Source organism: Felis catus, chromosome D3 (assembly GCF_018350175.1).
Source record: "Felis catus isolate Fca126 chromosome D3, F.catus_Fca126_mat1.0, whole genome shotgun sequence".
Classification (NCBI taxonomy): domain Eukaryota; kingdom Metazoa; phylum Chordata; class Mammalia; order Carnivora; family Felidae; genus Felis; species Felis catus.
Genome location: NC_058379.1, coordinates 167,209 through 183,845, shown reverse-complemented (window position 1 = coordinate 183,845; position 16,637 = coordinate 167,209). Strand labels below are relative to the sequence as shown.

The following is a 16,637-nucleotide window of genomic DNA, read 5'->3' as shown; positions in this document are numbered from 1 at the left end:
TAAGATTAATACTAAAAGGGGTAAGAATTTCCAGAACTAAAAAGCTGCATTCAAATTGAACAAGAATTAGGAACATGGGATTAAATGAATTGATGAAGATTATAGTTTTGTGATTCTTGTTGAAAGTATTGTTGGTTCTCTAATGTTTCCTGTTCCAGATTAAGGAAACTTTCTCTTAAGATATCTATGATATACAAAAATGTCATAAACTATTCATTTGTAAACTGAAGCATTTATCTTTTCTCTCTACATAATTCCCCTGAAATTCAAAATCTCTCAATGAGTATTCTTTCTTTCATGGCAATTACAATTGTTTGCATAAGTTCAATAAGAATCTGTTCATCTTGTAACAGGTCACCATTGGAAATACTGGTTATTTTACCAAGGCTTTGACTGGAATATCATATTTGAGGATGACATTCATGGACTCAGATATGACCAGACAACTTTAAGGAACTAGGGTTGGCTTTATAAAACATGGAGCCATAAAGCCCCTTGGAAATGTTGGCTTGGTGCCTTGCTTACAGAGTTCCCAGCAGCTTCACCAGGTGAGTAAAGAAGGTCACTTCGTGGCAGGTGCAGGAACCTCAGGATATCTTGGGGACCTCATGAAGAGGAATTCTTCCAATTCTACAGGTATTGCAGGCCTATCTGATGGCAAGTATTTGGCTTGGCTTCTGGCCTGGAGAGGTTACTAAAAGCTCAACCCAGAGATTCCTTATAAAAGTTCCAACAAAGCAAACTTTAAAAGATCCTCATGATCAATCGCTATTCTTGCTGAGCTTATGTAAATAATTAGACCAGGTTTGTGAAGACTGGACTTGTTCTACAAATGCATTGGTCTCAATTTGGCTATCTCTGGAAAGGGGGGTTTTTTAGAGAACAACTATGTTTCAACAATGCACAGTTATGGATGTTAAATTCTAGTTCTGATGTTCTGATTGTCTTTAAATGTTTGTTGTTTGCCTAAACTAGACAACTTGAGGTAAACTTCAGAAAAAGTGTCACAGTATTTCATGTATAGACAATCTTCTGTGCCTGTTATTCTGTGGGGATAATAATAAGACCCCCTGGGCATAAGATTATTTAAACAACTGGAAAACAGGATGGATCTCTAAATATGCAAACCATATCTTCCCTAAACCTGATCTGACAGTTACCAGAAACCTGCCCCTTTCGAAGACTTGGAGGTTGACTTTACAGACAAACAACCAAATAGAGGATTCAGTTTCAGGTATCACCCCATGGGTCCATCACTCCAGAGCTAAGAAGACCAACTCAGAGGAATGCTCAACCTGGCAAAGTGATCCAGATCCAGTCAACCCGCTTAAACTGACCCTCAAAAAGACACTGGCCCCTGAGACCTCCAGCCCTGCTCCAGCCACACCCCGGAAGCTGGCTGGCCCGCACACGGCCAAAGCTTGAGGAATCAATGTGTGGACTGAGCCCAGGGGTTCGGATGCAACTGTGCCAGCCCTTGCCCCTTCCTGGTGTCCTAGTCCTGATCTTGCTTCTTGCTGTTGGGCCAAAAGAGACTGCACCAACAAACTGGCCATGGAACAGATGGCAGACTCCCTGGGAACCTGACAAAGCCAAATAAACTCCCTGGCAGCAGTGTCCCTCCAGAATAGGTGAGCCCTTGACCTCCTCACTTCAGAAAAAGGAGGAACTTGTATCTTTCTGGGAGAGGAATGTTGCTATTTTGTAAACCAGTCAGGAATAGTCAGGACTAAGGTTAAGGACCTCAAGGAAAGAATGCAATGTAGACAACAGGAAAATATCGGTCAATGGAGAGGTTGGGATCTCACAGACTGGGCATCCTGGTTCCCTGCCCTGGCAGGGCCCCTCCTTTCCATAATTTTACTTGTGACCATCGGCCCCTGTATACCAAATACCCTGGTATGTTTTATTGAAAACACTGTTGCTCACCAAACTGCAGCACGTATCTTAACCCCCCCCCCCCCCCGAGGGTACCAACCCCTAGAACTAAAAAGTGATGCCTAATAAAAGATTTTAAAAGGCATCAAAGGGGGGAATGTTGGCAAAATGAATCAAGTTTTACACCATAAGATGGCCGACAGGACTAAAACAAGCTCTGGTCTCTGGCTTAGAAACCCCTCTTCCAGGTTCTTCTTGCCCTGTTTGCCATGCACACGAAAACCCTCCCACAAATATGGAGGCTGACAACTATAAATTACCCTTCCCGCTTGCATTCGGCACTCAGACCTTTGGAGAAATGGTCTCCTCTGAGCCCGCTGGTGTTAAATAAATCCCCGATCCGCCAAGATCTCCGAATGCCGCTTGGTTTTTCCACCAACATTCCAGCCTGCTTCCGTAACAGATGCATCCCTGTTTGCTTAGGAATTCATCTAATGAAAGACACGCTGATTTCTTTAATTTTTTAGCCATTATGAATAGAGCTGCTGTGCATAACTGCATGCTTAGTTTTGTTTGGAAGTAGTTTTTCAAGGGAGTTGTCTTACTACTAGAGGTGCTCTTGTTGGATGCTAACGTGAGATTTATTTAGCTTTGGAAAAAACTGTCAACTGTCTTCTGAAGTGTCAGCATGTGCATTCCCCAGCATGAAGGAAAGTTCCTGTCACTCCTCACCCTCCAGCAACTGGTATTCTTTTTTTTTTTTTTTTAATTTAGCATTTCTAATAGGTGCAGTGCTATCACTGTTGTTTTAATTTGTAATGTCCTAATGATGATGTTGAGCGTATTTTTGTATGCTTACTTACTATCCGTATATCTTCTTTAGTCAGATATCTGTTGAGATCATTACCCAATATCAGTTGTGTTGTTTCCTTTTTTAAAAAAATTTTTATGTTTATTTTTGAGAGGGAGAGAAACAGAGTGCAAGTGGGGGAGGGGCAGAGAGAGAGGGAGACACAGAATCTGAAGCAGGCTCCAGGTTCCGAGCTGTCAGCACAGAGCCAGACGCGGGGCTTGAACTCGTGAACTGTGAGATCATGACCTGAGTGGAAGTCGCATGCTTAACCGACTGAGCCACCCAGGCGCCCCTTGTTTATTTGCTTATTGTTGAATTCTGAGAATTTTTTTTTGTATATTTTGAGTACAAATCCTATTAGATGTGTGTTTTACAAATATTTTCTCCCCGTTTGTGGCTTGTATTTTGGCTGCGCAAGGTCTTTCACAGGGTATAAGTTTCAATTTTATAAAGCTCTTGTTATTTTTTTTAACCTTTGTGGATTGGCTTTTGGCGTGATGTCTTAAAACTCATCACCAAACCCACGGTCATGTAGATTTCCATTTATGTTTTCTTTTTGATATATTTTTTAAAAAGTTAAAAAAAATATTTCAGAGAGAGAGAGAGAGAGAGAGAGAGAGAGAGAATCCGAAGAAGGCTCCAGGCTCCCAGTGTTAGGCAACCTGGTCTGGATCACGGGGGGTGGGGGGTGGGGGGTGGGAAGAACCAAGCTGCCCTCGGAGATCTTGGAAGGCAGGAAGTTTATTTCACACCAGCTGGCTCAGAGGAGATCACTCTCCAGAGGTTTGAGCCCCCAGAGGATTAGCAGAGGGAACAATTTATAGTCTGCTACTTCTGCTTTCCGCATTAGCAGTAACTTGGCACCTAGGCCGGTGGGGATGGGGGGGTGGGGGAGGAGGGTAGGAAGAACCCAGAAGGGGACTCTTCCATTGGGGACTGGAGTTTCCCTATCAGTCCTCTTGCCATCTTATAACAGATGTTCCCTATCACTAGCGGTTAGCACAGAGCCCCACGCGAAGCTCGAACTCAGGAGCAGTGAGATCTTGATCTGAGCCAAAGTCCTCGCTTAAGGACTGAGCCACTCAGGTGCCCCTCTTTTTGATATTTTGACAGAGTTACGTCTTAAACACATCTACAATTTTGAGTGAATTTTCGTATAAGTTGTAGTTACTGCCTACATTTAGTTTCATTCGATATGGTTTTCAATGAATTGTTCCTTAAGTATCTCTGGAGAGATCAGCGGATATTGGGCCGCATTTCAGTTCGAAATCTCCAAAATGTAATAAACTCAGCTGGAGCCGGGAGCGGGGCGGTGCCTCCGCGGAAAGGCGCGCGCCCGGACCTGCTTCTTCCCCCAGCGCCCGCAGGGGGCGCGCGAGCCCTGCTCCCTGACCCCCGCCGGGCATGCGTGCTCCTGCCTCGTCCGCCTGCGGTCGGGTCCACAGGAGCTCGGTCTCCTCAGGATCCGCTGTGGGGGATTCGAGAGGACGTGGAGCCGCGTCCACGCTGACAGGAACCGTTGTCCTCAGGACTCACTGCGCGGGCTTCGAGGAGACGTGGAGCCGCGTCCACAAGAACAGAAATCAGGTCTCCTCAGGACCCGCTGTGGAAGATTTGGGGTGACGTCGGGGCTGCGTCCACAGGGACAGGAACCGGGTCTCCCCAGGACCCGCCTTGTCGGAACTGGGGGGACGCTGGGCCTCATCCACGCCAAGAACCCGGTCTCCTCAAGACCCGCTGTGGGTGCTTCGGGAGGACGCGGGGCCGCGTCCACACCGCTCCGGGGCCGCGGGGCCGCGCGTCCGTGTTCCTGTTCCGCGCCGACTCGGTTCCCGCCGCGTCCTCACGCGGCTGGCGGCCCGGGAGCAGGTGCCCGGGCGGTGCTCGCGATCCCAGCGCTGTGACCCGCCCACCGCCTGTGGCTCGCGTGGCCCCCGCCGCGGGGCAGCGGGGTCTCAGTGTGGCCCGGCCTCGGCACCGGCTTGGACGTGGCCTCCGCTTTGTGGCGCGAGGCGTGAGTTACTCACTGTGCGGTGACTGCAGACGCGCAGTGAACTTGTCGCAGCCGCACAGATGCTCGTCATCGCGACACTCCGGCTCCCCAGGCGGGGTTTCTTCGCCACAGTTGCCGCTTCCCGCGTGTTTTACCCCAAACAGGGTCACTCCCCCGAATGAGGAAATCCCCGCGGTTTCCCACTCCGGCAGCCCCACCTGCGTCCCCACCCGCTTCCCCCGTCTGAAGTGTGTTTCTCGGTTCTGATCCGGTTTATTCTTCTGGAATTGTTCCCCAGAGTTTCCCTTATTTGCATAACCTGGGTGGATTTGGGGAGCAAGACGTTCCAGTCCGAGCGGTCTTTTTCCATGAGGCTTGTGGCAGTGAGCGGTCTTCGGCGTCCGTCCCTGTTGTGACACGAATCGGTTGGCTTTTCGTTGTGATTCGGAGCATGTGACAACACTGACGACATCTCAAGTACAAAGTTCTGTGGCGGCAACTGCATTCACACCGTTGGACGTCCATGTCCAGAACTTTCTCATTTTTGGCAGTGAAACTACGTGCGTGAGAACACCAGCTCCCCGTTCGCCTTTCCCATCGGTCCCTGCAGCCACAGTCCATCCACTTTCTGTCTCGGAACTGACTTCTCTGGGTGCCCTCGCGCATTCAGTGTTGAGGGGTACACATCTAGGAGTAGAGTCGTCGAGCCATATGGTAAATCTATTTTTATCTTTTTGAGGAAATGCCAAACTATTTTACACATAGACTGCATCATTTTACATTTCCACAAGCAAGATTTAAAGGTTCCGATTTCTCAGCATCTTTGCGAACGTGTTATTTTTAGTTTTCTTGATTATAGCAATTCTAGCATGTACAAAAGGGTATCTCACTGTGGTTTAAAACTGCATTTCGTTCTGACTAATGATGTTTAACATCTTTGCATGTGCTATTGACCATTCGTTTGTCTTCTCCGGAGAAAGGTCTATCCAAGCCCTTCATCCATTTTTAAAATTGAGTGGTCTTGGTTGATAAGTTGTAAGAGCTCTTTTTATATTCTGGATAACAAACTCTTATCGGGTAAGTAATGTGTGAATATTTTCTCCCGTTCTGTGGGCTGTCTTTTCACTTTCAGGATAGCATCCTCTCACACACAGAGTGTCTAATTTTGAGGAAATTAAATTTCTTTATTTTTTCTCTTCTTGCTTGTGTTTTTAGATCTCAGAGCACTGCTAAATCCAAGGTCATGAAGATTTATCCCAATTTGTTTCTTCTAGAGTTTGTAATTTTACCTCTTCCATTGAGACCTTTAATCTGAGTTGTTTCTTTTTTTTTTTTACTTTTATTTATTTATTTATTTATTTATTTATTTATTTATTTATTTTTTTATATATGAAATTTATTGACAAATTGGTTTCCATACAACACCCAGTGCTCATCCCAAAAGGTGCCCTCTTCAATACCCATCACCCACCCTCTCCTCCCTCCCACCCCCCATCAACCCTCAGTTTGTTCTCAGTTTTTAACAGTCTCTTATGCTTTGGCTCTCTCCCACTCTAACCTCTTTTTTTTTTTTTTCCTTCCCCTCCCCCATGGGTTCCTGTTAAGTTTCTCAGGATCCACATAAGAGTGAAACCATATGGTATCTTTCTCTGTATGGCTTATTTCACTTAGCATCACACTCTCCAGTTCCATCCACGTTGCTACAAAAGGCCATATTTCATTTTTTCTCATTGCCACGTAATATTCCATTGTGTATATAAACCACAATTTCTTTATCCATTCATCAGTTGATGGACATTTAGGCTCTTTCCATAATTTGGCTATTGTTGAGAGTGCTGCTATGAACATTGGGGTACAAGTGCCCCTATGCATCAGTACTCCTGGATCCCTTGGATAAATTTCTAGCAGTGCTATTGCTGGGTCATAGGGTAGGTCTATTTTTAATTTTCTGAGGAACCTCCACACTGCTTTCCAGAGCAGCTGCACCAATTTGCATTCCCACCAACAGTGCAAGAGGGTTCCCGTTTCTCCACATCCTCTCCAGCATCTATAGTCTCCCGATTTGTTCATTTTGGCCACTCTGACTGGCGTGAGGTGATACCTGAGTGTGGTTTTGATTTGTATTTCCCTGATAAGGAGCGACGCTGAACATCTTTTCATGTGCCTGTTGGCCATCCGGATGTCTTCTTTAGAGAAGTGTCTATTCATGTTTTCTGCCCATTTCTTCACTGGGTTATTTGTTTTTCGGGTGTGGAGTTTGGTGAGCTCTTTATAGATTTTGGATACTAGCCCTTTGTCCGATATGTCATTTGCGAATATCTTTTCCCATTCCGTTGGTTGCCTTTTAGTTTTGTTGGTTGTTTCCTTTGCTGTGCAGAAGCTTTTTATCTTCATAAGGTCCCAGTAATTCACTTTTGCTTTTAATTCCCTTGCCTTTGGGGATGTGTCGAGTAAGAGATTGCTACGGCTGAGGTCAGAGAGGTCTTTTCGTGCTTTCTCCTCTAAGGTTTTGATGGTTTCCTGTCTCACATTTAGGTCCTTTATCCATCTTGAGTTTATTTTTGTGAATGGTGTGAGAAAGTGGTCTAGTTTCAACCTTCTGCATGTTGCTGTCCAGTTCTCCCAGCACCATTTGTTAAAGAGGCTGTCTTTTTTCCATTGGATGTTCTTTCCTGCTTTGTCAAAGATGAGTTGGCCATACGTTTGTGGGTCTAGTTCTGGGGTTTCTATTCTACTCCATTGGTCTATGTGTCTGTTTTTGTGCCAATACCATGCTGTCTTGATGATGACAGCTTTGTAGTAGAGGCTAAAGTCTGGGATTGTGATGCCTCCTGCTTTGGTCTTCTTCTTCAAAATTCCTTTGGCTATTCGGGGCCTTTTGTGGCTCCATATGAATTTTAGGATTGCTTGTTCTAGTTTCGAGAAGAATGCTGGTGCAATTTTGATTGGGATTGCATTGAATGTGTAGATAGCTTTGGGTAGTATTGACATTTTGACAATATTTATTTTTCCAATCCATGAGCAGGGAATGTCTCTCCATTTCTTTAAATCTTCTTCAATTACCTTCATAAGCTTTCTATAGTTTTCAGCATACAGATCCTTTACATCTTTGGTTAGATTTATTCCTAGGTATTTTATGCTTCTTGGTGCAATTGTGAATGGGATCAGTTTCTTAATTTGTCTTTCTGTTGCTTCATTGTTAGTGTATAAGAATGCAACTGATTTCTGTACATGGATTTTGTATCCTGCAACTTTGCTGAATTCCTGTGTCAGTTCTAGCAGACTTTTGGTGGAGTCTATCGGATTTTCCATGTATAATATCATGTCATCTGCAAAAAGCGAAAGCTTGACTTCATCTTTGCCAATTTTGATGCCTTTGATTTCCTTTTGTTGTCTGATTGCTGATGCTAGAACTTCCAGCACTATGTTAAACAGCAGCAGTGAGAGTGGGCATCCTTGTCGTGTTCCTGATCTCAGGGAAAAAGCTCTCAGTTTTTCCCCGTTGAGGATGATGTTAGCTGTGGGCTTTTCATAAATGGCTTTTATGATCTTTAAGTATGTTCCTTCTATCCCGACTTTCTCAAGGGTTTTTATTAAGAAAGGGTGCTGAATTTTGTCAAAGGCCTTTTCTGCATCGATTGACAGGATCATATGGTTCTTCTCTTTTTTTTTTTTGTTAATGTGATGTATCACGTTGATGGATTTGTGAATGTTGAACCAGCCCTGCATCCCAGGAATGAATCCCACTTGATCATGGTGAATAATTCTTTTTATATGCTGTTGAATTCGATTTGCTAGTATCTTATTGAGAATTTTTGCATCCATATTCATCAGGGATATTGGCCTGTAGTTCTCTTTTTTTACTGGGTCTCTGTCTGGTTTAGGAATCAAAGTAATACTGGCTTCATAGAATGAGTCTGGAAGTTTTCCTTCCCTTTCTATTTCTTGGAATAGCTTGAGAAGGATAGGTATTATCTCTGCTTTAAACGTCTGGCCGAACTCCCCTGGGAAGCCATCTGGTCCTGGACTCTTATTTGTTGGGAGATTTTTGATAACCGATTCAATTTCTTCACTGGTTATGGGTCTGTTCAAGCTTTCTATTTCCTCCTGATTGAGTTTTGGAAGAGTGTGGGTGTTCAGGAATTTGTCCATTTCTTCCAGGTTGTCCAATTTGTTGGCATATAATTTTTCATAGTATTCCCTGATAATTGTTTGTATCTCTGAGGGATTGGTTTTAATAATTCCATTTTCATTCATGATTTTATCTGTTTGGGTCATCTCCCTTTTCTTTTTGAGAATCCTGGCTAGAGGTTTGTCAATTTTGTTTATTTTTTCAAAAAAACAACTCTTGGTTTCGTTGATCTGCTCTACAGTTTTTTTAGATTCTATATTGTTTATTTCTGCTCTGATCTTTGTTATTTCTCTTCTGGGTTTAGGCTGCCTTTGCTATTCTGCTTCTAGTTCCTTTAGGTGTGCTGTTAGATTTTGTATTTGGGATTTTTCTTGTTTCTTGAGATAGGCCTGGATTGCGATGTATTTTCCTCTCAGGACTGCCTTCGCTGCATCCCAAAGCGTTTGGATTGTTGTATTTTCATTTTCATTTGTTTCCATATATTTTTTAATTTCTTCTCTAATTGCCTGGTTGACCCACTCATTCGTTAGTAGGGTGTTCTTTAACCTCCATGCTTTTGGAGGTTTTCCAGACTTTTTTCTGTGGTTGATTTCAATCTTCATAGCATTGTGGTCTGAAAGTATGCATGGTATAATTTCAATTCTTGTAAACTTATGAAGGGCTGTTTTGTGACCCAGTATATGATCTATCTTGGAGAATGTTCCATGTGCACTCGAGAAGAAAGTATATTCTGTTGCTTTGGGATGTAGAATTCTAAATATATCTGTCAAGTCCATCTGATCCAATGTCTCATTCAGGGCCCTTGTTTCTTTATTGTCCATGTGTCTAGATGATCTATCCATTTCTGTAAGTGGGGTGTTAAAGTCCCCTGCAATTACCACATTCTTATCGATAAGGTTGCTTATGTTTATGAGTAATTGTTTTATATATTTGGGGCTCCGGTATTCGGTGCATAGACATTTATAATTGTTAGCTCTTCCTGATGGATAGACCCTGTAATTATTATATAATGTCCTTCTTCATCTCTTGTTACAGCCTTTAATTTAAAGTCTAGTTTGTCTGATATAAGTATGGCTACTCCAGCTTTCTTTTGGCTTCCAGTAGCATGATAAATACTTCTCCATCCCCTCACTCTCAATCTAAAGGTGTCCTCAGGTCTAAAATGAGTCTCTTGTAGACAAAAAATAGATGGGTCTTGTTTTTTTTTTATCCATTCTGATACCCTATGTCTTTTGGTTGGCGCATTTAATCCATTTACATTCAGTGTTATTATAGAAAGATACGGGTTTAGAGTCATTGTGATGTCTGTATGTTTTATGCTTGTAGTGATGCCTCTGGGACTTTGTCTCACAGGGTCCGCCTTAGGATCTCTTGTAGGGCTGGTTTAGTGGTGACAAATTCCTTCAGTTTTTGTTTGTTTGGGAAGACCTTTATCTCTCCTTCTATTCTAAATGACAGACTTGCTGGATAAAGGATTCTCGGCTGCATATTTTTTCTGTCTAGCACCCTGAAAATCTCGTGCCAATTCTTTCTGGCCTGCCAAGTTTCAAAAGAGAGATCAGTCACGAGTCTTATAGGTCTCCCTTTATATGTGAGGGCACGTTTACCCCTTGCTGCTTTCAGAATTTTCTCTTTATCCTTGTATTTTGTCAGTTTCACTATGATATGTCGTGCAGAAGATCGATTCAAGTTACGTCTGAAGGGAGTTCTCTGTGCCTCTTGGATTTCAATGCCTTTTTCCTTCCCCAGTTCAGGGAAGTTCTCAGCTATTATTTCTTCAAGTACCCCTTCAGCACCTTTCCCTCTCTCTTCCTCCTCTGGGATACCAATTATGCGTATATTATTTCTTTTTAGTGTATCACTTAGTTCTCTAATTTTCCCCTCATACTCCTGGATTTTTTTATCTCTCTTTTTCTCAGCTTCCTCTTTTTCCATAACTTTATCTTCTAGTTCACCTATTCTCTCCTCTGCCTCTTCAAGCCGAGCTGTGGTGGTTTCCATTTTGTTATGCATTTCGTTTAAAGCGTTTTTCAGCTCCTCGTGACTGTTCCTTAGTCCCTTGATCTCTGTAGCAAGAGATTCTCTGCTGTCCTGTATACTGTTTTCAAGCCCAGCGATTAATTTTATGACTATTATTCTAAATTCACTTTCTGTTATATTATTTAAATCCTTTTTGATCAGCTCATTAGCTGTTGTTATTTCCTGGAGATTCTTCTGAGGGGAATTCTTCCGCTTGGTCATTTTGGATAGTCCCTGGCGTGGTGAGGACCTGCAGGGCACTTCCCCTGTGCTGTGGTGTATAACTGGAGTCGGTGGGCGGGGCCGCAGTCAGACCTGATGTCTGCCCCCAGCCCACCGCTGGGGCCACAGTCAGACTGGTGTGTGCCTTCTCTTCCCCTCTCCTAGGGGCGGGATTCACTGTGGGGTGGTGTGGCCCATCTGGGCTACTTGCGCACTGCCAGGCTTGTGATGCTGGGGATCTGGCGTATTAGCTGGGGTGGGTAGGCAAGGTGCACAGGGGCAGGAGGGGCTGGCTTAGATGGCTTCTCCTTAGGTGATCCACTTCAGGAGGGGCCCTGTGGCAGCGGGAGGGAGTCAGATCCGCTGCCGGAGGTTGGCTCTGCAGAAGCACAGAGTTGGGTGTTTGCACGGAGCGAGCAAGTTCCCTGGCAGGAACTGGTTCTCTTTGGGATTTTGGCTGGGGGATGGGTGGGGGAGATGGCGCTGGCGAGCGCCTTTGTTCCCCACCAAACTGAGCTCTGTCGTCAGGGAGCTCAGCAGCTCTCCCTCCCTTTGTCCTCCAGCCTTCCCGCTTTCCGAGCAGAGCTGTTAACTTATGACCTCCCAGATGCCAAGTCGCGCTTGTTGTGGGAACACAGTCCGTCAGGCCCCTCCGCTTTTGCAAGCCAGACTCGGGGGCTCTGCTTGGCTGGTGAGCCGCCCCTCCGCCCCGGCTCCCTCCCGCCAGTCCGTGGAGCGCGCACCGCCTCGCCGCCCTTCCTACCCTCTTCCGTGGGCCTCTCGTCTGCGTTTGGCTCCGGCGACGCCGTTCTGCTAATCCTCTGGCGGTTTTCTGGGTTATTTAGGCAGGTGTAGGTGGAATCTAAGTGATCAGCAGGACGCGCGGTGAGCCCAGCGTCCTCCTACGCCGCCATCTTGCCAAACTGTTTCCTGAGTTAAGTTTCTATGTGCTGTGAGGCAAGGGTCCAATTTTATTCTTCTGTACATGGATAGCCAGTTGTCTAGCACCATTTGTTGAGAAGACCGTACTTTCCCTAGTGTAATATTGTCACCCTTGTCAAAATTCAGCTGGCCATGGATGAAGACTTTATTTCTGGGTTCTCAATTAAATCCCACTAATCTGTATGTATATCTTTATGACACTATCACCATATTTTATTTACTGTGAATTTGTATTAAGCTTTGAAATTGGGAAATATGAACTTCAATATTTGATTTTCTTTTCCAAGATTGCTTTGGCTGTCTTTTGGTTCCTTGAAATTCCATGACTGTTAAGATTAGCTTGTGCATTTTCCCCAAAGGCCTTAGTGAATTTTCCTCGGAATCACATTGAAGCTGCAGAGTGCATTGTGCACTATTTCCACTTAGCAATAGTACATCTTTTTTAAAAAAATGTTTTATTCATTTATTTTAAAGTAAGCTTCATGTCAAATATGGGGCTTGAACTCATGACCCTGAAACCAAGAGTTGCATGCTCTACCAACCAGGCATCCCAAGCAATAGTATTTTCATCATCATGGGTTACCTTCACATTTATTTAGGTTTTCATTAATTTCTTTCAGCAGTGTTTTACAATTTTCAGTGTACAAGTCTTGCACCTTGATTACATCTATTCCTAAGTATTTTATTAACATTGATGTTACCTAAAATGAAATTATTTTCTTAAATTCCTCTTCAGATGATTCATTGCTAGTGTATACAGATAAGAGAGGTTTTTGTGTATATGTATATATACATATACACCACATTTTCTTTATCCATTCATCCATAGATGGACATTTGGGCTCTTTCCATACTTTGGCTATTGTTGATAGTGCTGCTATAAACATGGGGGTGCATGTGTCCCTTCGAAACAGCACACCTGTATCCTGTGGATAAATGCCTAGTAGTGCAGTCGCTGGGTCATAGGGTAGTTCTATTTTTAGTTTTTTGAGGGACCTCCATACTGTTTTCCAGAGTGGCTACACCAGGTTGCATTCCCAGCAAGTGTCCTTCTTAATTAATACCCATCACCCATCTAGCCCATCCCCACCCAACTCTCTCCAGCAACCCTCAGTTTGTTCTCTTAGAGTCTCTTATGCTTTCCTTCCCTTCTCTTTTTTCCATTCCACCCTCCCTTCATGTGTTTTGTTTATTAAATTCCACATGAGTGAAATAATATGGTATTTGTTTTTCCCTGATTGACTTACTTTGCTTAGCATAATACACTCTAGCTCCATCTACATTGTTGCAAATGGCAAGATTTCATTCTTTTTGATGCTGAGTAATATTCCATTGTATATATATATATATACCACATCTTCTTTATACATTTATTAGTTGGTGAACATTTGGGCTTTTTCCCTAATTTGGCTCTTGTTGATAATGCTGCAGTAAACATCAGGGTGCATGTGCCCCTTTGAATTTGTATTTTTGTATCCTTTGGGTAAATACCTAGTAGTGCAATTGCTGAATCATAGGGTAGTTATATTTTTAACTTTTTGAGGAACTTCCATACTGTTGGCTATTTGGATTCTTTGTGGTTCCATACAAATTTTAGGATTATTTGTTTTACTTTTGTGAAAGATGGTATTGGTGTTTTGATGGAGATTGCATTGAACCTGTAGATTACTTTGTGTAGTGTGAACATTTTAAATACATTAAATCTTCCATTCCATGAGCTTAGTTTATCTTTCCATTTGTTTGTGTCATCTTCAATTTATTTCATTATTGTTTTATAGTTGTAGAGCACAAATTTTTCACTGCCTCGGTTAAATTTATTCCTAGGCATTTTTTTGGTACAGTTGTAAATGGGATTATTTTCTTAAGCTCTATTTTTAATTAATTAATTAATTAATTATATAATTTATTGCAAGTTAGCTAACATATAGTATATACAGTGTGCTCTTGGCTTCAGGAATAGATTCCCGTGATTCATTCCTTACATACAACACCCAGTGCTAATCCCAACAAGTGCCCTCCTCAATATGCATTACCCATTTTTCCCTTTCTCCTGCACCCCGCCCCCATCAACCCTCAGTTTGTTCTCTGTATTTAAGAGTCTTATGGTTTGCCTCCCTCTCTGTTTGAAATTATTTTCTCCCCTTCCCTTCCCCCATGGTCTTCTGTTAAATTTCTCAAGTTCCACATATGAGTGTAAACATATGATATCTGTCTTTCTCCGACTGACTTATTTCACTTAGCATAATACCCTCCAGTTCCATCCACATCATTGCAATCTTTCTCATTGCCAAGTAGTATTCCATTGTATATATAAACCACATCTTCTTTATCCATTCATCAGTTGATGGACATTTGGGCTCTTTCCATGATTTGGCTATTGTTGAAAGTGCTGCTATAAACATTGGGGTACATGTGCCCCTATGAATCAGCATTCCTGTATCCTTTGGATAAATTCTTAGTAGTGCTATTGCTGGGTCGTAGGGTAATTATATTTTTAATTTTTTGAGGAACCTCTACACTGTTTTCCAGGGCAGCTGCACCAGTTTGCATTCCTACCAATAGTGCAAGAGGGTTACCATTTCTCCACATCCTCACCAACATCTGTTGTTTCCTGAGTTGTTAATGTTAGCCATTCTGACAGGTGTGAGGTGGTATCTCAGTGTGGTTTTGATTTTGATTTCCCTGATGATGAGTGATGTTGAGCATCTTTTCATGTGTTTGTTGGCCATCTGGATATCTTCTTTGGAAAAGTGTCTATTCATGTCTTTTGTCCATTTCTTCACTGGGTTATTTGTTTTTCAGGTGTTGAATTTGGTAAGTTATTTATAGATTTTGGATATTAACCCTTTATTCAATATGTCACTTGCAAATATCTTCTCTCATTCCATTGGTTACCTTTTAGTTTTGCTGATTGTTTCCTTCGCTGTGCAAAAGCTTTTTATCTTAACGAACTCCTAATAGTTCATTTTTGCTTTTGTTTCCCTAGCCTTTGGAGATGTGTTGAGTAAGAAGTTGCTGCGGCTGAGGTCAGAGAGTTTGCTGCCTGCTTTCTCCTCTAGGTTTTTGACGGCTTCCTGTCTCACATTTAGGTCTTTCACCCATTTTGAGTTTATTTTTGTGTATGGTGTAAGAAAGTGGTCCCATTTCATTCTTCTGCATGTTGCTGTGCAGTTCTCCCAGCACCATTTGCTAAAGAGTCTTTTTTCCATTGGATACTCTTCCCTGCTCTGTCAAAGATTAGTTGGTTATACATTCGTTGGTCCAATTCTGGGTTCTCTATTCTAATTTTAGTATATGTGCTGCTGAAGCGAGCACTGTGTTCTCTATTTTATTCCATTGGTCTATGTGCCTGTTTTTGTGCCAATATCATACTGTCTTGATGATTACTTGATGATTTAGAGGCTAAAGTCTGGGATTGTGATGCTTCCTGCTTTGCTTTTCTTTTTCAACATTACTTTGACTATTCAGGGTCTTTTGTGGTTCTGTATAAAATTTAGGATTGTTTGTTTTAGCTCTGAGAAGAATGACGGTGCAGTTTTGATTGGGGTTGCATTGAATGTGTAGATTGCTTTGGGTAGTACTGACATCTTAACAATATTTTTTCTTCCTATACATGCATGGAATGTTTTTCCATTTCCTTGTGTCTTCTTAAATTTCTTTCATAAGCTTTCTATAGTTTTCAGCATACAGATCTTTTACATCTTTGGTTAGGGTTATTCCTAGGTGTTTTATGGTTCTTGGTGCAATGGGATCAATTTCTTGATTTCTCTTTCTGTTGCGTCATTATTGGTGTTTAGAAATGCAACTGATTTCTGTACATTGATTTTGCATCCTGCGGCTTTGCTGAATTCATATATCAGTTCTAGCAGCTTTTTGGTGGACTCCTTCGAGGTTTCCATGTTCAGTATCATGTCATCTGAGAAAAGTGAAAGTTTGACTTCTTCTTTGCCAGTTTGGATGCCTTTTATTTCATTTTGTTGTCCGATTTCTGAGGCTAGGACTTCCAACACTATGTTAAACAACAGTGGTGAGAGTAGAAACCCCTGTTGTGTCCCTGATCTCAGGGGGAAAGCTCTCAGTTTTTTCCCATTGAGGATGATATTTGCTGTGGGCTTTTCATATTATGGCTTTTATGATGTTAAGGTATGTTCCTTCTATCCTGACTTTCTTGAGGGTTTTTATTAAGAAAGGATACTGTATTTTGTCACATGTTTTTTTCTGCATCTATTGACAGGATCATATGATTCTTATACTTTCTTCTGTTAATGTGATGTATCACATTGATTGATTTACGAATATTGAACCAGCCCTGAAGCCAGGAATGAATCCCACTTGATCATGGTGAATAATTCTTTTAATACACCATTGAATTTGATTTGCTAGTATCTTGTTGAGAATTTTTGCATCCATATTCATCAGGGATATTGGCCTGTAATTCTCCTTTTTAGTGGGGTCTCTGTCTGGTTTGGGAATCAAGGTAATGTGGGCTTCATAGAATGAGTCCAGAAGCTTTTCTTCCATTTCTATTATTTTGGAACAGCTTGAGAGGGATGGTATTAACTCTGCTTTAAATGTCTGGTAGAATTCCTCTGGGAAGC

At 42.5% G+C, this 16,637-nt stretch overlaps 1 protein-coding gene across 2 annotated transcripts in view; it reads left to right on the top strand.

The window, feature by feature from the left end:
• Nucleotides 1-3,660: 3,660 nt before the first annotated feature.
• LOC109493085 (pollen-specific leucine-rich repeat extensin-like protein 3) overlaps nucleotides 3,661-16,637 on the top strand; it is a 49,080-nt gene continuing 36,103 nt past the window's right edge. For both annotated transcript variants that reach the window (XM_045041782.1, XM_045041781.1), the window contains exon 1: nucleotides 3,661-5,438. The gene's annotated coding sequence lies outside the window, so the exon portion shown is untranslated. The remainder of the gene's footprint in view (nucleotides 5,439-16,637) is intronic.